Raw genomic sequence first — 23376 nt, forward strand, 5'->3', positions numbered from 1 at the left:
CCTGAACTACTAGGTCATATCCCTTCTGCACGAGACCACAAGCATCCACACACATGTTTTGGTCTTGTAAGGCATCATCAGTGAGGAGTAGCTTGGGTCTCTCGGCCCAGCAGTCACGGGACCCATGTCTGGGCATACCCGTCCCACTCGGGGTGACTATAGCAAAACAAAAGAGGTGATGACTCTTTCAGAACACAACAGTAAGGCTAGTAAGCGGCAGGTCTTCCGTCCTCTCCATATTTCGGGTCTGTGTCTGGGCAGAAACTAATTTCACCTCCTGATCTGCCAGTGAGCGGAATTTGTCCAGTTGAACTTTTATGGATGGAAGCAGGATGTTATTGCTGGACCTGATCCATTTCAATCTCAAGTTGTCTGATCTCTACCTCAAGTTCCGTCAAACTCCTCCTTATGGCCTTATGGACTCCATTCTCTATGCCTATGCAGCATGAAGATAAACCTTGACTGTGTCCGAGATAGTAGATATTCAGGGGGACCAAGCCGATATTAGTTAAAAAAAAAAAGTGACCACATTGATGTCACTTTTAAATGCTACATCCGACAGTGCATGCAATTTAAAATGCCAGAGAAGTTTCTCAATCAGATTCTCCTCAAGAAGAAATATCCACAGTAAGCGGGGGTGTTCTGATAGAGTCCTAAGGAGCAGAATACACCCCCAAGACCTATGTAACAGTCCCGCCCCGATTAAGATACATTCAATCCGTGACTGCATTTCATGGACTGAAGAGTAATATGAATATTCCCTATCAGTTGGATGGAGTGTCCTCCACAGGTCTAAAAGCTCAAAATCATACATGCACTCGTGAATTTCCTGGGCAGACAATGAAAGAGCTCTAGCAACTCCGCTAGATCTACCTAGGGAGGTGCTTAAAATGGTGTTGAAATCTCCAGCCTTTATAAACTGGGTATGAAGATGATTAGCACATTTACTGCTGTTTTTGCTGCCTATGCTCACGTGAGGTGGAGGAGGAGGAGCATTTAACCCTAACACAAGCGTGCAGCGTGGCGCGGAGGTGAAGTCGAGGCACAAGTGATTATTGGTGGGGGACTGCCAGCCTTTCCAGTCTGTTTTTGCTGCCTATGCTCATGTGAGGTGGAGGAGGAGGAGCATTTCACCCTAACACGAGCACGGAGTGCTGCACAGAGGTGAAGTGGAGGCACAAGTGGTTATTGGTGGTTCGTGGTGGAGAGGCATGGAGGGGGTTACTCCAGTCACCAAGGTCTGCAAGTAAGTCATTGGCCAACCTCCGTTGGTAACCCGGGTTTCCTCCCCCCTCTGCACTTTGGTACTTCCGCATGATAGTGGAGTGCGGAAAACCTATAACCTGAAAGCGGGAAAGTGAAAGCTGGACTGTTGAAAAACTGTACATGAATATATTTGCACTGCCCTCCACTTTTGCCTGCTACTCTATGTCCAGCCAACTGAGTGGCTATTTACTTATTCCGGCAATTGGATAGGGAGGAGTGTGCCAAGCTAGAATCCCTCCCGAGAGCCGTGCTACTGGTTGACTATTGATTTGCCGCTGAAATCTATCGCTCTCCAATGCCTTTGACTGTTTCAAGTTTTGTGTTTATGAGAGTGGGGTTAGGGGGAGAGACAGACAGACTAAGGCTGCTCCTTAAGCCATCAGGCGTTCCCAATCCCCCCTCTCTGGGTCTCTGGAGATTTTTCCTGAGGACTGGCTGCCGGTGGCCATCTGTGACCGTGGGTGTTGTGGCTGCCTTTGGAGCCGAACAGTCCTTACTAAGCTATCAATCCAAGGTGGCGAGTGGCTGTATTTGTCCCGCAGATGATTGTGATACTTTGTGGCCAACAACCCATTACCATTTGTTTCTTATGCACTGGTGCATGCCGGAAGGTCCCACTGTATAGTCACCATTTAGACATTGACATTTTAGCGGTCTGTTTACTCTTTTTAACCAATTTTATAATGGCTCAATTTTACTGTTCTTAGGTGCATTTCCACCATGGTGAAAAGTAAAGCAAGGAATGATCGGAGACCGGGGGCGCTGACAGAAAGGGCAAAAAAACTAAACAAATTAAAACGGCCCAGTAGCTTGCCAAGGTTAAGCCCCATCTTTTGCAACACTCCCTTGATTCGTATTTGGAAGACATGGCCAGCAAAATAATGAATTGCATTACTGTTACTGGAAAAGCAACATGGGATGCTATTTCAGGTTCAGGAGGGAATCCCAAAGGTAGCACCACTGAAAAAAATAGTTGTATTGAGGGGATGGGGGCTTTAGGGGGCACAGTGCTTCAGGCAATGGCTCTACAGGAGCAGTTGCTTGGGGTGTGTATGCCTCAGGATCCTCTGCACCCTGGTATGGAGGCAGATAAGGAAGTAGAAGTGGAAGGGGAGGGGGTGAGACTAGGGATGGGGGACCAGATGGTGAGTGTTAGAGGTTACAGTTTATCATATTAGAAGTTATTATATTTAAATTGATGGGCTTGTGTGTGCAATACATCTCATCCATAACTTGGTTACTCTTGTTCACTGACATCACCTCCTGGAATGTGGAGTCTCAGCATCTGGGGGACTCCACATTCCACTAGGTCAGTTGAGAAGATTTCCCCTGGCTGGGGGTCATTGCTGTTACTCATGAGGAATCTTACTAGAAAAGGTGTGGTTTGATTGGGATGAGAAGTGTATGAAGGAGTTTACAGACATTAAACAGGCTGTGGTGAATGCTCCAGTGTTGAGCAGTTTTGTAGAGTCAAGGAATACTTTGTTATTTGTGAATGCAAGCAACTATGGCTTGGGTGGTGTTCTCATGCAGGAGTATGGCTCGGAGCTTTATAGTGTGGTGTTTGCCTCGAGAACTCTTAAGGAAGTTAAACTTCGGTACTCTGTTGTTGAGAAAGAGGTGTTGGCGTCTGTCTGGGGTGTGGAGAAATTTGAAAGAAACTTATGGGGATGAGAGTTTACTGTTTGCACTGACCCCAAACCATTGGTTAGTACATTTTCTAAGGGTGGTCTGGAAGGTGTGTCCAGACGCATCATGAAGTGGGTGAGCAGTTTACAAAGTTTACAATTTGTTATAATGCATGTGCAAGGAGAAAATAATGTGGTTGCAGATGCGTTGTCGAGGTCTGTGATGAAAACAGTAGAGAGTGGGAAAGGTACTGTCCATGAGGAGGAAGAATCTGGTGACATTTTTAGAAGTGGAAGGCAGGGGGTGAGACTAGGGATGGGGGACCGGATGGTGAGTGTTAGAAGTTACAGTTTATCATATTAGAAGTTATTATATTTAAATGTCTATATATTGATGGGCTTGTGTGTGCAATACATCTCATTCATAACTTGGTTACTGTTGTCATAATATGTTTACTGGCATCGCCTCCTGGAATGTGGAGTCTCAGCATCTGAGGGACTCCACATTCCACTAGGTCAGTTGAGAAGATTTCCCCTGGCTGGGGGTCATTGCTGTTAATAACCCAATAAAGAGTTAATTATAACTTTGCACAGTGTGGACCCATCATTATGTGTCTTAACAGTGAGGGGGTGTAGTAACGGATCAATTGGTGAATAGCCATATGGGTGGGAGCCCGGAGAGGGAACTGAGTCAGGATCTAAATTCCTCCTCCAGCGGGAAGGAGGACAAGCACTGGTGGAATCACTTCTAGAAGGGGTTGAGCTAGCTAATTAGTATGAGGCCCTAACCTCCTGTGAAGATCTGGACTGACGTACGGCTGACTGGCCCAGCTCAGTCGACTGGGAGCTTTGTGAGGGGGGCGGGACCTGAGATTGGGGGGTACACATGTTCTCTAAAGCAGCGCCTTTGGTAGCTAGCTTGTTATCCAGGAATATAGCCAGGCCAGGGGAAGACACTGTGGAGATGTAAAAAACCCACAATTAGAAGACCCAAGAGTGGAACAGGGTACCCCGCGGGCTCCATCGTTGCCCAGAGGCCTTCCGCTTACCCTGGGAGGCGCACATAGCCCAGTGCCTGGAGGAGAAGTAAATCACGAGAGCGAGAACCGACCACAGGAGAAAGAAAGTTCCCCCTGAACAGAGGCGAAGGTGCCCCGCCCCATGCTTCGTTGGTGAGAGAGGCCTTCCCGGAGGACCCCTCGGAGCCATGGGGCAGAGAGAGGGCTTGGAAAGAGCTCGTCGCGGAGTGGGGAGACAGACGACGGGCAGTGGCCGGGGGGCCTCAGAGCACACGGGGGCCTCGCAGCACACGGCCCAATGCTGCCTCGCCTCGGAAGGATCCAGAAGAAGAGGTGAGGAGGTTGCGGGGGGATGAGGAGGCCCAGAGGAAGCCAAATCACGAGCCAGGCTCCCTCCCACACCTGGCATATATAAACGCTCTGAGACACGCGGGTGGGAGCGGGGGCCCAAGACACGCGGGCGGGAGCGGGGCCCCGAGAACTCTCCCAGACCCTCTTTTTCGGTGTGCACGGGCCCCAACGTTGGAGGGGAGGGCGGCTCGTGGCCTCTGGGGGCATGGAGGGGGATAAAACAGCGGCCCTCGGGGGCTTCCACAACAAACCCCGGTGTACCAACAAACAGGACCCCGACCCATTCCAGCGCAGAGCCCGGGAACCCCTCTGGAGACTGAAGCAGGCACAGAAAATAAGCAGGCAGCAGGTGCCCCGCCATCCCAGTCCTCGGTGGAGTTCCGAGCCACGCAATCCAGCCCACCCACGCCAGGGAGAGACGGAGAACACGGAGGGAGCCTAAGGAGAGAAGCAGAAGGCTCAACACGGGAGGCCCCACCAGAAACCGGGCCCCAGACCTCATCTGAGGAATCTCTAAAGAACTCTGGGCTTGCAGTGGGGCCCCTACATGGCAAAACTAGATCTGGGCTCAAGACATACAAAACAATGGAGCCTGGAACAAGGTCCCAGGGGTACAAACAGGGACGCCTGGAAGTCTGCACCAAACTATTGGAACCCAGGGGACCGGAAACCTGGGGCAACCATTGATAGGCGCCCGGAGCAACAAGCACTTACCCACGCAATCCTATCCCTCCAGCGTTTCCATAGGCCTCAAGCAACACTAGGAGCTGCGCCTGGCGACATGCACTACAATATGGCCACAGGAAGTGCCCCCCCCCCGCACCACTTACCAGGGATGATCTTAAAGACATTCTGCAGGAAATCAAGGCCATAAGGACAGATACACAGGCCTCGATAGTGGATCTTAAAGGGAGAGTTGACACTCTTGAAGAGAAAATGGAAGGTATGGAGAATAACCACCTCCAGACTGATCTGTTGGACATGAAATATGAAGCGAGGCTGACAAACCTGGAAATGAGAGAAGAGAACATGCTTTTGAAGATGGACGACCTTGAAAACAGGGAACTCTGATATAACCTGCATATTCTAGGGGTGACCCAACAAAAGGGGGAGACAGCGGCGGACGTTGGGAGGATAGTCCTAGGCTTAATAAAGCAACTCTTCACCCTGTAGGGTGTCCAGCTGGAAAGAGCTCATAGGGGTGGTGGAGGCAGAGGGAAAGGCCCAAGATCCATCGTGGTGCGTTTCCTCCGCTACAGAGAAAAGATGGAGGTCCTAGAAAGGGCGAAGAGACTGGGGAGCTTCTCCTTTGAGGGGGACACAATCAGGATTTATCAAGATCTCTCCGCCCTCACACTTACCTGCAGAAGGGAATGCCGTCCCATCACACAATGGCTCACTAACAGGATATACGATATAGATGGTCCTACCCATTTGCCCTCGCATTTGAATGGGATGGAGTGGATTATCTAGTCACGGGAGGAAGGAGGCTTTACGAAGGGACCCTGACGCTTCAGGAGCATAGACGAGAACCACAGGGCCCCTGGGTCAAAAAGAGGAAGATGAAGGGCAAGAGAAAATTTTAAAAAAACAACACCCCGGCGCATGATCTAGAGGAGGATTGAAAGATCGGGGCTGCATCAGAGGTGCAGGAGTCGGGAAAAGTTAAAGGACCCCAGCCGGGGGTGGCGAGGAGATGAGAAGGACAGCAACGGAAGGACGGAACTCTTCCCCGAGTGGCTTGCCAACTGGCAAGCGGCGCAGACAAGGATGGGAGGGGGGTCGAAGGGAGGGAAAGGGTTGGGAATGTATGGGGTCAGGCACACCATAGATCGGACTCAAGAAGTGAGCTGGGCGGCTTCCATATGGCCGGAAGAGGCGTGAATCCAGAAATGTAATTCAATGACAGACAATGAGAAAAGGGGCTGTGTCGAAACTTTAAGGCTAGGATCCCTTAATGTAAAGGGCCTTAACTCACCAACAAAGCGCTCACTCCTGGGGAGGGAAATGAAGAATGCAGGTCTGGGTGTACTCCTAGTACAAGAAACTATAACAGTGAAAGGGGAAGAAATGTGCATTCCAGGTTCACATGTGGGCCAGATATTCTGGCCATCGGGCCCCACCAAAAAGGGAGGTGTTGGGATCCTACTCCGCAGAAACCTTAGGGTCACAGAGTCGTCAGTTTGGGGCAGAGCAGATGGGAGAGTGGTGGTCGTCTCGAGAAACCTGGAAAACTCCAGAATTACCATAGCAGCCATTTATGGCCCAAATATGGGTCAGATGCAATTCATCAAGGAGGTACTGAGGGAGGTATTGGATAGGGCAGAGGGGCTCCTCCTCTTGGGAGGCGGGTTTACCATGTGGGCGGACCGGGGATTGGATCATAGTGGGAAGCCGATCCCCACAGGTAGTGGGGGAGGGCAGCCGTACAGAGGGTTCTTGGACTTAATGGTGAACCACAGGTTGGTAGATCTTTGGAGGGAGACTCACCCAATTATGAAAGGCTATACATTTTACTCCGCAGTCCATGGCTCCAGAACCAGGCTTGATTATATATTTCTGGAACACCAGCATATGAGCAGAACTGATGCTTGTAACCATCACCGGGTTAGCTGGTCAGATCATGACCTGGTTTGGGCAGACATTATTATATCAGGTTTAAAACCGAGGGAATCATTGTGGAGGTGCAACGACCTCCTATTGAGGGATGTGGTTTTTAGAGAGGAGATGATGTTTTCAGCCATTAGAGAGTACTTTGAGTTAAACAACATTGGTGAGGTTCACTTGGAGACAGTATGGGAGGCGGCTAAAGCTACATGGCGGGGTAGATTGATTAGTGAAGGGGCGGCCAAGAAGAGAACTAGAACGCTCTTGGCCCACAAACTAAGATCTGAGATATGCCTATTGGAGATAGTCGAGGGGAAGGAAGAGAAGGAGAGAGACCTGGGGATCACCAAAACCAAGAGACAGGAACTTAGAGAAATGGAGATGGGTAAAATTGTAGCAGGCCTCCAATACCTGAGACAGAAATATTACGAAAAAGGGGATAAGGCGGGTGCCAGGCTGGTGCCGAAACTCCGCGCCCAGCGCCCAGATAGATGAGTGGCAAAGATCAAGAATGGGAAAGATCGGACCCAGAGGCGATAGCGGGAGAATTCGCCAGTTTCTATGAGATATTGTACGAGAAGGAAGGAGTTATAGGAGGGGAAACATTAGAATCCTATTTGCAGGGAGCGACCCTCCCAACCCTTAGACCTGGAGAAGTCTCCACCCTAAAGGCCCCAATAACAGATGAGGAAGTCCTCTGGGTAATATCAGGTTTGAAGCTGGGGAAGGCCCCGGGAGAGGACGGGTTCACGGCAGGCTTCTATAAGGCATTTGCAGGCCAACTGGAGAGATTCCTGGTGGATCTGTTCACGAATATTATGTCCACAGGGAGGGCCCCTCCGTCGTTTGGGAAAACATTAATCACGGTCATCCCCAAAGAAGGAAATGACCCTGCAGACTGCCGATCTTATAGAACAATCTCCCTCCTGAATGTGGATGCAAAGTTGTTCACCAGAATAATTGCAACAAGACTAGAGGGCCTCCTTCTGAGGCTCATTCATTCTGATCAGGTGGGCTTCATAAAGGGGAGGCAGGGAGCACACACCCTCAGGAAGACTCTCCATCTCATGAGGGATGCAACACCCAGGGGGGGCAACCCAGTCTTGGTGGCCATAGATGCCGAAAAGGCCTTTGACCGAGTCAACGGGGAGTTCCTACATGGGGTACTAGAGAAATTTGGTTTCGGTGAGGGTGCCCGACGAGCGCTCAAGGCGCTGTACGCAGAACCGTCAGCCACAGTTACAGTAAATGGGTGGCTATCACATAGATTTAATCTTCAGCGAGGGACCCGACATGGCTGCCCCCTCTTGCCCCTACTGTTTGCAATGACCATGGAGATCTTGTCAGAATATCTGAGGGGGTCCCCTGATGTCATGGGTATAGATGTGGGAGACAGAACCTTTAAACTCGGTCTCTATGCAGATGATATAATGCTCCACGTGAGGCACCCAGCCCAATCTGTCCCAGCCGCCTTGCGGGTGATAGAGGAGTTCGGGCATTTTTCAGGATTGAAGGTGAATGTGGGCACATTTGGTCCCCACTGGTGAGGGACGCGATCCCTGGCCACGAACATTATCAGTCCTGGTTTGAAGCAGAGCTTTGCAGGGTGGGTCAGTTGGTGAAAGAAAATACATTCATAAGCATCCAGGAACTGGAGGAAGCATTGGGCATTGGCAGGCTGTCCCCACTCCTCTATCTAAGATTGAAGGGGGTAACGAACATTATCAGTCCTGGTTTGAAGCGGAGCTTTGCAGGGTGGGTCAGTTGGTGAAAGAAAATACATTCATAAGCATCCAGGAACTGGAGGAAGCATTGGGCATTGGCAGGCTGTCCCCACTCCTCTATCAAAGATTGAAGGGGGTATTCATGGCAGGTAAATGGAAGCAGCATATACAGAGGCCACTCACCCCAGTAGAGAAGGTCTTGGACACGTATGTAGATATGAAAGGTCTCATCTCCCTCCTGTATACAGCACTTTTGTCCCGCCGTGAAGGATCAATCAGGGGTCTAAGAACGAGATGGGAGAGGGACTTGGGCTGTGCAATTGGGGACAGTTTATAGGTGCGATTCTGTAGTAGGGCATTTAAGACCTCAATTTTGTGTCAATATAAGACGCACGCCATAAAACTGCTTCACAGGTGGCAATATGACCTGGTAGTACTCTCCAAGATGTTTCCAGCTGTGATTCCCCATTGCTGGCACGGATGCGGGGAAAAAGCCAATTATTGGCATATGTGGTGGACATGTCACAAAGTGCGCACATATTGGACAGAAGTGTTGAGCTGGATCAAAGAGGCGGACGGAGGATCCCACCCACTAGACCCAATCTTAGTATTATTTGGACTTGAAAGCAGGGATGAGCGGTTGGACAAGCTTCCACACCTGTCACATTGTTTACTTTTAGCGGCCAGAGCCTGTCGAGCTAGAACCTGGAAAAGGACCTGCCTCCCCATGAAGAAAGAATGGGTGGCAGTGGCCAGGGATATTTATCTTGTGGAAAAGATCACAGAAGCTATACAGGGATCCAGCGTTCTGATAGAGACTGAATAGCTGAGGTTCTTTAGTGCTTTTAGTAACATCGAAAGTACAGGTTGAAATTCCCAGAGAACAGTGACTCGGCCCCACCGAATAGTTAACTTGGAAAACACACACTTTAATTCAGACGAATCGGCCCATTGCCGACGATCTAGTGCCCGGTCGGGACTGCCGACAACGGATTGAAAAGTATAAGTGAAAGCAGCGATCAGATACTGTCCCTTGAAAGGGGGTGAGGGGGAGGAGGAAGGGGAGGGTGTATACGCCAGGGAATTGTCTAAAAAAAATGTGTATAAGCTTTATAGGGACACAAGTCCCTATCATGTTTGCTCCGAAGGTTATCTGTTGTTTCATAAAACCAATGAAAATAAATAAAATAAAAAAAACACAATGTAATTCTCCTACAAGAGACCTGGGCCTTGGAGACCACACTGTTAGATGGCTACACATTGTAGGGGATCTCAGCGGAAAAAAATGCTAGAGTAAGATGTTATGGGGGTCTGGCCATTTTGATTAAAGCCTCCCTAACATGTAGGTTTAGGGTAGTGGAGCCTAACATGGACTACCTACAGGTGCTCTGTATTTTACCCTCTGGGGGGACCCATTAATCATTTTGAACCTCTATAAAGGCTCCACTGAACCAAGCGCCCCGCGATAGCAACTACCATCACAGTGCTGAGGCTGAAATCAGGAAGACTAAACACTGATCCCGACCCCAAACAACACTGCGAGTAGGCGGCGAGGGCGCCCATGAAAGCAGGTGGGCACTGGCATCCCCTGCTCCGATACGAGGTGGAGCAACCCTGCTTGAGGACGACAGAGAGGACCAGCCAACGTTACGATCCTGTTCACTGCAGCGATAAGGTGAGCCGCGCTATGGGTCCTCCCCCTGATGCGATCTCCAAGTACCAGCTCGGCTCCTACCTGCTGCCCCGGCGGTCGATGGGGCGGTCCCATCTGAGGCTGCGAGAAGCTGCTGTGGGCCCCTGGAAATGACGCAACCCCAGCTAGCAGGCGAACCGAGGAAAGCTGCCTGAAGGCGCTCCGGTTGCAGGAGAGCCAGGCCGACAGCGAAGCGAGCAGCGCCTGCGACAAGGAGTGAGCGGGAGCAACCAAATAAAACAGATCCTACCCAGAGACGGTGCGAAGAAGCTAAACTGCCTACCAACAACGATACGCAGCAGAATGATCCCTGGACTCCAACCGCTCACAGTGGGACCCTGAAAGTGGAACGCGACACATGGATTGCAACACACTTTCCAAAAAGCAACCGAGAACGGAAGGTAAGCTGCCTGCACTGAAGGCATGGCTGCTGTAAGGTGAATGAGAACTGCGCACTGAATCTACAACGCTCCGAGCTCCCAATAAAGTAGTGATGTGGCTGAGCGTTGAGTGTCCAAGGTGAACCCAATAAGACTAATATCCTGTGAATACATCACCTAACCGCCATAACACGCAGCAATGAACGTGGTTTACACACTTGAAATCGCTTGTGAGCCCAGACCGTTATCAAAAGCGACCACCTGCTGGGAGGCGAGCTTGTACACGCACGCACAAGCACGCACTTCAGAAGCTGCAGGGATTTGAGAGAGCAAAACAACATTCTGATATCACCGGCCCCGATCAAAGACTACTACAGAGGACAACTGAAACGAGCACATCTCCCAGGAAAGGAGGCAACTGGAGTACTGGCCTGCTTGTCCGTGGCGCAAAGCGGCAACAGGGCCCCTAATCCTGTACTGTATGAGTCCAAGACAGACGTTTGAACTGAGACTAATAGAAACACCTCTTTACCGAAAGATAGGGTGCCGACCGAGCCAATCCTCAGGCCAACAAAACAATAGGTGATAACGCAGCGGACTTCTGGGAAGAAACCACGAAGTGGATAGTGCATATAAACCGTAAGAGAAACCAAAAGGAGGGAAGAGGTGTTAGAGATTACAACACCACCTCCCTAGAGAGGTAGAAGCCAAGGCTTGTGGCTCTGCCGTCTTCGGAGTACTGCAGCCGGGTGGTCACAGACAGCACCATTTGGTAATAAACGCTGGACAGTGCTCCTGCGAAGGGGGAACAAGTGTCTCTGGTGAACCACTTGACCATTATCCACAAGATCCTGAACCAACAGCAACAACTGGATGGTGCCTTGCTGAATAATTGCGCCTGAAGCGAGCACCCCACTGACCTAAACAGCTGCACAAACATCGGCTGAGAGGGAAGGGAGCAACTGCAAACCAACACTGGTTTGACCACCATAGGGAAAGACAGGGCAAAGAACGCGACAATGCAGAGCAAAATGGAGCAGTACACAATCGCTACCCAAGTTCCCCCGCAGGAGCAGGGCAACTCTGGCGATGCACTGGGGCCGAAGGATGACAATATATCCCTTAAAGACATCATGAATGCTATCGCCAACTCAAGGAACTCCATGGAAAAAAAGATGGATGTCATAAGTACTGAGGTGTCGCTATTGCGCCATGACCTGCAAAAATTCACAGCTCGCACTGGGGAAGCAGAGGGCCGCATGTCGGAAACTGTCAAGGTGTACATCCCTGGGACGTTGCGTACCTGTGTTTCCGGGAGTTGTTAGTTGAGGAGATGCCAGGCTGTCGGTTGGTGGGTAATCCGAAGAGAGGTTACGCCAGAAGTCAGCCCCACTCCCGCCCTAATGGCACAGGGTTGAAGGGGAACCAACTCCTGACGCCACAAATGAGGCACTTCCCTGGATCTTAATGTGGCGCCAGAACAGTGCGAGCACTGACAGGGAAGGCCGTTCGGACGAGGTACTGGGCTGGTAGATGTTTAGGTCCAGATGCAGAAACCAGGTAGGAAGGACGAGGATGCAGGAACCTTGGTTTGACAGGACCCCAAGCCAGGGGCAATCAGGTAGTCAGGATCAGGCAGAGGAACAAGGGGTGAGCCCAAGACAGGACCACCAGGAGGTAGGAGTGGACAGGAAACTGGATCCAGGACAAAGAGGGGGCACAAGGAGCAGAACAGGGGCTGGACGGAAGGGATCTGGAAGGGACAGAACCAGGGCAGGAGCAACTAAAAGGGCAGGGAACAACCTCCCAACAAGGCAGGAGAAAGGGCAAGACAGGGGCCCTACCCAGCAGGCCAGGGGGATTGCGAGGTACTGAGTGGATCAGGACTCACACGGAGCGATGCGGCGGGTCGGGAACCAAGCCGCGTTGAGACGCGACTTGTTCCCGACCCGACCGCATAATAAGGAAGTCCCCGCCAAAACGAGGCTAGGCACGCAGTGCGTCCACGGCGCGAAAGCGAGGCTTGCCACGCAAGCTCCGCGCCGCCGCCTGACTGCGCATGCACAGTGTTCAGGAGTAGGCGAGATGTGCTGACGCGGGGCGGTGCCCCATGCACCCGTGGGCCCCCCCAGCGGTAAAGGGGATATAATCTCCAAGATCGCCCAAGACCCGGGGAACCCCTCAAGGACTGCCTGCAGGTAGGTGGTGTCCTAACACTATGCCCCCTCCCAGAAAGACCAGGGACCCCAGGCTTCCAGGGATGGCGAAGAAAGAACTTGCGAACCAGACGGGGGGATGCACATTACTCCGAGGTTCCCAGGTACGATCAGAGGCAGGATAGCCCTTCCAATCTACCAAAAACTGGAGCACTCCCCGTCGGACCCGTGAGTCGCATATCTCCTGAACCTCAAACTCCGGTGTGCCCTCCACATCAACAGCGGAGGGACGAGAGCCAGAACGACCATAGGAATCAGGTAGGTAAAGTTTCAACAAAGAAACATGGAAAACGGGATGGTCTCGCCAGGAGGCTGGCAACTGCAACTGAAATGCCACAGATGAGATCCTCTTCATAATCCGAAAAGGCCCAAAGTAGCAGGGAGCAAGCTTAGTGGGTAAGTTACGGACTGGTACGTTTTTGGAGGAAAGCCATACCTGATCCCCCACCTGAAAAGCGGGTTCAGGGCTACGCCGTCTGTCTGCCTGATCCTTCATGCGCTCGCGAGTCTCAGCAAGAACATTGGTAGCCAAGGCATGGAATTCCTGAATCTTGGTCACAAGCGAATCAGCCGAAGGCACAGCACTGGGCTGGACTGGACAAAGCGGCAAAAGCTTGGGATGTAAACCAAAAGTACTTTGATAGGGGCTCATTCCAGTAGCTGAATGTACTGCGTTGTTATAAGCCACCTCGGCTAGATCCAGATGAGCTGACCAATTGGTTTGGGTGGCATTGGCGTAACAACGCAGGTACTGCTCCAATGTTTGGTTTGTACGCTCAGTCTGGCCGTTAGTCTGTGGGTGGTATCCAGAACAAAGGGCCCGCCGTACATCAAGGTGGCGGCATAGTTGACTCCAGAAAGACAAGATGTACTGTGATCCACGATCGGTAAGGATTTTCTCTGGAAGCCCATGCAAACGGTAGATCTCGTGGAAGAATGCTTGTGCCATCTGAACTGCAGTAGGGATCTTGGAAAAGGGGATGAAATGGGCCATCTTAGTGAAGCAGTCAATGACAACCATGATACAAGTGTTGTTTTCAGACGGAGGGAGATCTACAATGAAGTCCGTAGCGATGGTATGTCAAGGATAGGGTGGCGTTTCTGTGGGTTTCAGAAGTCCCAAAGGTCTTCTTCGTGGTGTTTTCGTCTGAGCACAAACAGGACAGCTCTCCACATAATCCTTGGTCTGACTAGCCCACCCGGGCCACCAGAATTGTCTTGCTATCAGTTCTTGGGTGGATCGAATGCCTCAATGTCCTCCGATCTTGGAATCATGGAATCCCTGTAAGATAGCAGACTGTAGTGGAGCAGTAGGGATATATAATATGTTATCATAGTAAAGCATCCCGTCCTTTTCTCTGATAAGAGGTAGTTCCCTCAATGTTATCCGTTCAGGGCTGGCCAAGGTGTCTCGAGCAACAGAACGCAGAAAAGAAGAGACGTACAACAGAAAATGCTTTGAGGCGAGAAGAGACTGGTCCAGATGGTCTTGTTCAATGTCGTCTTCGAGAGAGCGCAAAAGCGCATCTGCTTTCAGATTCCGAGAGCTGGGGATGTAGGTAATGGTGAAATCGTAGTGGGAAAAGAAGAAGGCCCATCTTGCCTGGCGGGAGGTCCGACACTACAAAGAACGAAGATACTGCAGATTACGGTGATCAGTACGGACCTCTACCGGATACTTTCCGCCCAATAAATGGTGTCGCCATTCTTCAAAAGCTGTCTTTATGGCCAGGAGCTCCTTCTCGACGACTGCATAGTTGCGCTCGCTGGAATTCAACTTGCGGGAGTAGTATGCCACAGGGAATTCCATCCCCGACTCTTGGTCCCTTTGTAATAGTACATATCCTACGGCAAAATTGGACGCATCAGCCTCCACAATGAATGGTTTCTGTTCATCTGGATGATGCAAGATAGGTGATGTGCTGAAAGCTTCCTTAAGTCTCCTAAATGCTGCCGTGGTCTCAGACTCCCATACGAATGGCACCTTGCTGCTTGTTAGATGTGTCACGGGGGCGGACAACTGGGAAAAGCGAGGAATGAATCGTCGATAGAAATTAACGAATCCCAAGAAACGCTGCAAGGCTTTCACGTCATGAGGCAGACTCCACTCAAGAACAGCTCGTACCTTAGCGGGATCCATCTGAATGCCTGAACTACTGATTACATAACCGAGAATCTCAATACTGTCCTGGTGAAAAAGGCATTTCTCGGCTTTGGCATACAGATGGTTTGAGGACAGTCGACTGAGAACTTCTTTCACATGGGAGACATGGTCCTTCAGGCAGGAAGAGAACACCAAAATGTAATCAAGGTAAACCCAGACGGTGACTCCAATCAAATCCGAGAATATCCCGTCCATGAACCGCTGGAAGACGGCTGGGGCATTACACAGGCCAAATGGCATTACCCGATATTCGTAATGCCCTGATGGTGTTTTAAAAGCCGTCTTCCATTCGTCTCCAGGTTTAATCCGTACCAAATGATAGGCCCCACGGAGATCCAATTTAGAAAAGATATGTGCTGTGCACAGAGATTCTATGATGTCTCGGATCAAGGGAAGGGGGTACCTGTCCTTCTGTGTGATGTCGTTCAGCTGTCTGTAGTCCACACAGGGACGCAAAGTGCCCTCTTTTTTTTTAACAAAAAACAGTGGGAATCTTGCTGGGGACTTAGGAGTTATGTAACCCTTACGCAGACATTCCTCCAGATATTCTTGGAGTGTCACTCTCGTTGGGAGTCAAAGAGTACACCTTTCCGTGCGGGATGACCACGTCAGGTAACAACTCGATGGAACAATCACAAGACCTATGGGGAGGTAATGGTATGTCCCCAGGCTCCGAAAATACATCTTGAAACGCATCATATTCCGACGGAACCGATTCTAACAAGCAGACCCTAGATGTTTTATCTCCTTCAATGCTCATTGTAGCTGTCAAGGGCTTTGGAACAGCCCTGGCTATAAAACAATTTTGAACACAATGGGTGGAATTGAAAGTCAGGGTTCGTGTTCCCCAGTCAATCTTGGGATTATGCTGCAGCAACCAGGGTAGCCCAAGGACGATGGTATACGCAGGGGACTTGATCACATCCAGAGACACGACTTCCTGATGTCCATTGATTTGGAGCTGCAAAGGTCCAGAGTGCTGTCGAATGGGTCCGGAAGCCAACGGCGTTCCATCGATCACTTCCACTAATGAGACTTGTTCCTTGGTAAGAAGAGGTATGCTGTTCCTGACAGCAAAATCAAGATCCAAATAGTTTCCAGAGGCTCCACAATCCAAGAGACCGAACCTATCCACTGACTTGTTCTGCCAGGATACTTCAAGTTTCAACATCATGCGGACCACGGGCTGCATGGGCTGTAGGATTGTCTCAGAGCCAGGAAGGGTTGTGGCAGTTGAAAGGCCTGTCGTAACCTTCCCAATACACGACAGGCCCTTCAGTTTTCCGACTTTCTCAAGGGTCGTAGGGGACAGGTCCCTAAAAAGTGACCCGCAGCTCCACAATACAAACACAACCGTAGATCCCTCTGGCGCTTCTTCTCGGTTTCTGACAATGGCCCTCTTACAGCGCCCAACTGCATGGGTTCTGGACCGGTTTCGGCGGTATCTGGTACTCCTACGGGTATCGGCGGGGGCCTTGGGAAGGTTCTTTCATACCGTCGTCTTTCACCCTTACGTTCCGCCAATCGATGGTCTATCCGAAGCACCTGGTCTTGGAGGGCCTGTAAGGTGTCAGGTTCCGGTATATGTAATAGCTTGTCCTTATACTCTTCCCTCAGTCCTCGCCGAAACAGAGTCTTCTGGGTTATTTCCGGCCACAGTGAATCAGTGGTAATCTGGCGAAAACGGCTAATATAGGAGATTATGTCGCTTGATCCTTGTCTGAGATCCACCAACTGGTTCTGTGCTGTGGCCGCGAGGTATGGAGACTGAAAAACCTCCAAAAAGGCCTTCTCGAATGCACCAAAGTCACTAAGAACGGGACTCTTAGCCGCACCAAAGGCGTTACCCATGCCAGGGCGTTTCCGGTCAGGTTTCCCAGAATGTAACCAATCTTAGCCTTGTCTTGACTAAATTGTGAAGATCGGTACATGAAATGGATCTTACAGTGATTGCAGAATTCAGCCACGCATCTGGGATCACTGTCAAACTTCAGCGGTACAGTATGGGCCATGGCAGCCTCTGCTTGAGGAGCAGTACCGGCCCCGTGAACGACCATTTGTCGCAAGTTCACATTCTCTTGGCGTAGAGCGGTCATCTCCAATCTCAAGGCCCTCATTTCGTCTCGCAGTTCCTGAGCGTCGTCCATCTTGGAATCGGAACAAGTGGCAAGGCGTCTCAATCTGTCAAGGTGTACGTCCCTGGGACGTTGAGTACCTGTGTTTCCGGGAGTTGTTCGTTGAGGAGATGCCAGGCTGTCGGTTGGTGGGTAATCCGAAGAGAGGTAACGCCAGAAGTCAGCCCCACTCCCGCCCTAATGGCACAGGGTTGAAGGGGAACCAACTCCTGACGCCACAAATGAGGCACTTCCCTGGATCTTAATGTGGCGCCAGAACAGTACGAGCACTGACAGGGAAGGCCGTTCCAACGAGGTACTGGGCTGGTAGATGTTCAGGTCCAGACAGGACCACCAGGAGGTAGGAGTGGACAGGAAACTGGATCCAGGACAAGGAGGGGGCACAAGGAGCAGAACAGGGGCTGGACGGAAGGGTTCCGGAAGGGACAGAACGAGGGCAGGAGCAACTGGAAGGGCAGGGAACAACCTCCCAACAAGGCAGGAGAAAAGGCAAGACAGGGGCCCTAGCCAGCAGGGCAGGGGGATTGCAAGGTACTGAGCGGGTCAGGACTCACACGGAGCGATGCGGCGGGTCGGGAACCTAGCCGCGTTGAGACGCAACTTGTTCCCGACCCGACCGCATAATAAGGAAGTCTCCGCCAAAACGAGGCTAGGCACGCAACGCCCCCTCGCGTGCGCCCACGGCACGAAAACGAGGCTTGCCACGCAAGCTCCACGCCGCCGCCTGACTGCGCATGCGCAGTGTTCAGGTGTAAGCGAGATGTGCTGGCGCGGGGCGGTGCCCCATGCACCTGTGGGCCCCCCCAGCGCTAACGGGGATATAATCTCCAAGATCGCCCAAGACCCGGGAACCCCTCAAGGACTGCCTGCAGGTAGGTGGTGTCCTAACAGAAACAGAGGACAGCCTGAGGACTGTAAATCACCAAATGACCGGAGCGTTGGCACGCCTCAAGGCACTGGAAGAACAAGTGGAAGAGGGTGAGGGCAGAGCAAGACGGAACAACATCTGGTTCCTTGGATTGCCCAAAAAGTCTGAAGGCCCGAGCACGGAGCTATTTCTAGAGCAATGGCTTGCCGATCTATTCGCTCCCAAGACCCTATCAAAATTCCTCTCAGTTGAACATGCTCACCGCTTACCAACGGGCAGACAAATACCCGGAGCTCCCCTGAGCATGATAATAGCAAATCTCCTGAACTATAGGGATCGGGACGCCATACTGCTGATGGCGAGAATTAAGGTCTCCATAACATTTAATGGCTCCAGAATCTCCTTTTTCCCAGACTTCACCAGGGAGGTTCAGAAAGCGAGGCAGTCCTTCGACCCACTCAAGAAACGCCTTCAAGCTCTTAACATAAAATACGGACTTCTGTTCCCAGCACAACAGAAAATATACCACAACGGTACGACAGTGCATTTCAAGGATCCCAGAGAAGCCTGGAGCTGGGTGGAAAGAAACCTAGGGGGTGACTGGAGGCCGAATCGGAGGCAAGACATCAACAGGAGTCGCCCATGACCAGAGAGAGCACCACCTGAGCTCCCACAACAGGAGATGGAAGCACTGCCAAATGGAGGTAATGACTTCTGGAAACAATCTCATCCTTTTTTTGAAGGGGATACCAAATATAATGGCTTTGAAAATGAAGTCCCCTCTCAAGCCTCAAAACTTAAATCCATTAACTCATCCACCATGCTACTTGGTGACATGAACAGGTGGAGAGGAAATAAAGAGGATAAAGAGGCCATAATGTTGGAAAAAGCAATGAACAATTTGGATTTTACTGTAGTCAACAATGAAACCACTACCCCCCAAGGATACCAATTAGATTGGGTCTTTACCAATAACCTGAAAACACATAACGTTCTCACAGAACCATGTATATGGTCTGACCACTACTTAGTCACTTTTGAAGCACAAATGCATAAACAGGCACTGCACCCTGAAAACCCACACATTAAGACATGGAGCAGAAACTTTAAAAATATTGGACCTGAGATCCTGAAATCATGTTTACAGAAAATTGCAGGTTCATTCGCAGAAAAGGATAACTGTGAGTGCATGCTGAGAAAATATAACAAATACATGCAGGAAATGGTTTAAGAAAATGCTCCTCTTAAACAAAAACTGGTTGGGAAAAATAGCAACCATCAAAAGTGGTACAGTGAAGAGCTAAGTAAACTTAAGCAGGGGAAAAGAGCGAAAGAAAGGTTATGGCACCAACAGCCTACACCAGCTAATAAAGAACAGTGGGAAAACGCCAACCACTGGTATAGGAAAGGCATAAGGGAAGCCAAAGAACGCATTATAATAAGGAAATAGATGGAGCTAATAATAAAACCAGCAAAATCTTTGAAATCTTTAAAGGGTTCGAAAAAACAAAATCACTCTCCCCACCACACACTCCCACAAAGGAACAGTGTGATAAAGTCCAAGAAGCTTTCGCAGCTAAGATCTCGAAGGCACGTAACAACATTATCCTAGCCAGAAAAGAGGGGGAAACATCACCCTCCCAGATAAGATCAGCACTCCTGAAGGAAGAGAGAGCTTCAGATTCCTCCCCATATCTGATGAAGAATTCTGTAAAATCTTAGCCAAAATGAATCCCACTTCCTGTGCAGAGAACATTTTGCTGTCTAAAATTATACTAGACAACAAAGACATTTTTGCCCCATTACTGACTAAGATAATCAATGCCTCATTCAGGGAAGGGGTAGTACCAAAGGAAATTAAGAAGGTAACAATAACCCCTGTAGTAAAAAAAAAACAGGGTTGGATCCAAAGGACCTCAGTAACCTGAGACCCATAACAGACTAACTTTATACTGAAGGTCCTAGACAAAATTGCCACAAACCAATTGCAAAAACATGTAGAAGACCAGAACTTACTACATGAACAGCAATCAGGTTTTCGAGCTGTACACAGCACCGAATCGGCGATGCTTGATCTTCAGACCCATGTGTTAAATCTGATAGATAATGGTAACACAGGGATCCGACCTGGTAGACCACCAACTCCTGCAGGAGGCACTGGCAAGAATAGCTGGATGTTCATCCAAGGCAATGGAGTGGCTGGCATCCTTTTTGAAGGACAGAAGCGCTAGGATCCATTGGGGTGATATCTTCTCAGAGGCCGCCCCAATCCTATACGGCGTTCCCCAGGGTGCCAGCCTGTCGCCTTTACTATTTAACCTGTTCATGAGAGGTTTATGCGAGCTCCTGGAACAAATCAGCGTGTTTTTCACAAACTACGCCGACGACACGCAGCTTGTGTTTTAACTTAAAGGGGAATATAGCACAGACAGTGCCAAAATATCTGAAGTGTACAATATCATCGACAATTGGATGCAATGCCACTGGATGTGTCTTGTCTTAATAATACTAAGACAGAACTGATGATTTTTGGAACTCAACAAGCTAGATCTAGACTAGGGACTGAATATCAGGCTTTTACCATTAAACAGGCCAGGATCACAGTGATGCCGCAGGTCAAAACCCTTAGGGTTGATAGTGGAAGCGTCCCTAGGATCAGAGGCACAGGTATACAACCTACAGAAAAATAATGCCTACTATATGCGACTCATGAGAGCCATAAGACCATTTATAAATGAGACGAATGCGGGTACCATAGCAAGAGCAGTCATATTGTCACGTTTGGACTATGGCAATGCCCTACTGATCGGAGCCTCAAAAAGAGAACTTCAAAAGTGTCAAGTTATGGAAAACGATGCAGATCGCATCATTAAGAACATCTAAAAAAGGGAGCATGTCACAACAGGGAGAAGATCCCTACACTGGTTAAGGGTGGAGGAAAGAATACTCTTTAAATCAATGAACATAGTACACAGATGCGTACATGGAGAAGCCCCGAAGTACTTTAAAAAACAATTCGCACTGTACATGCCCCAAAGGAGCCTCTGATCAGAGAACAAGGCTTTTCTGAAAGTTCCCAGAGCAAAGCGCGTGCAAGGACGGGGAAAATCCTTCCCAGTCAAGGCCGCAAACTGCTGGAACAAACTACCTCCAATCTTACGGCAGGAAGAGAATTATTTACGTTTTAGAAAACTTCTGAAAACTCATCTCTTCCGGTGAAAAGCCTGTATCATACGCAAATGTTAGGATAGAATGAAATTCGCCTGTACAATGGATTAATTTGGATCTTGCCCCGCGCCCTGATGCCTGCGGGCTACCGGCGCGTTATAAACTAAAATACAATACAATATAGGGTTGTAATATTTGGTATCCCCTTGATGTTGAGGGGTAACATTTAACAAAGCAAGCACTGCTTGAAATATCCCTTGCATTGGGGAGGGGAGTACATTATAAGCCTACACTGTGACAGCTTCTGGAAGGCATCTCATCCTTTTTTGAAGGGGATACCAAATATTACAGCTAATATAGTGTTGTAATATTTGGTATCCCCTTGATTTTGAGGGGTAATATTTAACAATGCACTGCTTAAACTATCCCTTGCTTTGGGGAGGGGAGTACATCATAAACCTACACTATGACAGCTTCTGGAAGCCATCTCATCCTTTTTTTGAAGGGGATACCAACTATTACAGCTAAAATAGTTTTGTAATATTTGGTATCCCCTTGATTTTGAGGGTTAACATTTAACAACGCACTGCTTAAAATATCCCTTGCATTGGGGAGGGGAGTACATCATAAACCTACACTATGACAGCTTCTGGAAGCCATCTCATCCTTTTTTTAAAGGGGATACCAAATATTACAGCTAATATAGTGTTGTAATATTTGGTATCCCCTTGAGGTTGAGGGGTAACATTTAACAACGCACTGCTTGAACTATCCCTTGCATTGGGGAGGGGAGTACATCATAGGCCTTCACTGTGACAGCTTCTGGAAGCCATCTCATCCTTTTTTTAAAGGGGATACCAAATATTACAGCTAATATAGTGTTGTAATATTTGGTATCCCCTTGAGGTTGAGGGGTAACATTTAACAACGCACTGCTTGAACTATCCCTTGCATTGGGGAGGGGAGTACATCATAGGCCTTCACTGTGACAGCTTCTGGAAGCCATCCCATCCTTTTTTTGAAGGGTATACCAAATATTACAGTGAATATAGTGTTGTCATATTTGGTATCCCCTTGAGGTTGAGGGGTAACATTTAACAACGCACTGCTTGAACTATCCCTTGCATTGGGGAGGGGAGTACATCATAAGCCTTCAGTGTGACAGCTTCTGGAAGTCATCATCGTTTCTTTGATGGGGCTACCAAATATTACAGCTAATATAGTTTTGTAATATTTGGTATCCCCTTGATTTTGAGGGGTAACATTTAACAACGCTCTGCTTGAACTATTCATTGCATTGGGGAGGGGAGTACATCATAATCCTTCACTGTGACAGCTGCTTCTGGAAGCCATCCCATCCTTTTTTTGAAGGGGATACCAAATATAATGGCTAATATAGGGTTGTAATATTTGGTATCCCCTTGTTTTTGAGGGGTAACATTTAACAACACTCTGCTTTAACTATCCCTTGAATTGGGGAGGGGAGTACATAATTTCTGTGCACTGTGACTCTGGGCCAGCCCAACGGGTGCTCGGGGCACCAACACACAATGTGTCAGGGATCACCCTGATCGTCGTGGTCACACAACAAGACCGCAGCTGCCGTGGGCTCCCGGACAAGCAGCTGCTCTGCGATAACACAGAGGGCCAGTAGCCTGGAGGCACCCTGTTACACATGCTGGTCTGGGGCACCCAGATCGCACCCAGACTAGCAGGGCCACAGGCCTGTGATCAAAAGACACAGAGCCATTACATTTAGTCTACCACTGTGGTATTGCACGTGCGTGCGGAGGCTCCTTCTTCCAGTCAGGTATGAGGCTGTCATGACACATCCTTAGAGGGTGTGAGAAAAATGGGACGAGACCCTCTTTTTTGTGAGGGGGCCTGACTCTAGAGGGTGTAGAGAGGAATGTCAAGAGAGGATTAGAGTCAAAGACCTAGAACAAGGGTAGACTTTGACTCTAATCCTCTCTTGACATCCTTAGAGGGGCAATACATGTTCTTAAAAGGGAAACACCACAAATACTCCCACTATGCTATGAGATGTTTAATATATATATTGTCAGTCTCGTTTATTGTGTGATTTATCTGTGTTTCATGTCAACCCTGTAAAATGAAATATTATTTGTATGTGTTTTACGTGCCTGCCATGATGAC

Source organism: Ambystoma mexicanum, chromosome 3p (assembly GCF_040938575.1).
Source record: "Ambystoma mexicanum isolate Mex_15411 chromosome 3p, UKY_AmexF1_1, whole genome shotgun sequence".
In the NCBI taxonomy this organism is placed as follows: Eukaryota; Metazoa; Chordata; class Amphibia; order Caudata; family Ambystomatidae; genus Ambystoma; species Ambystoma mexicanum.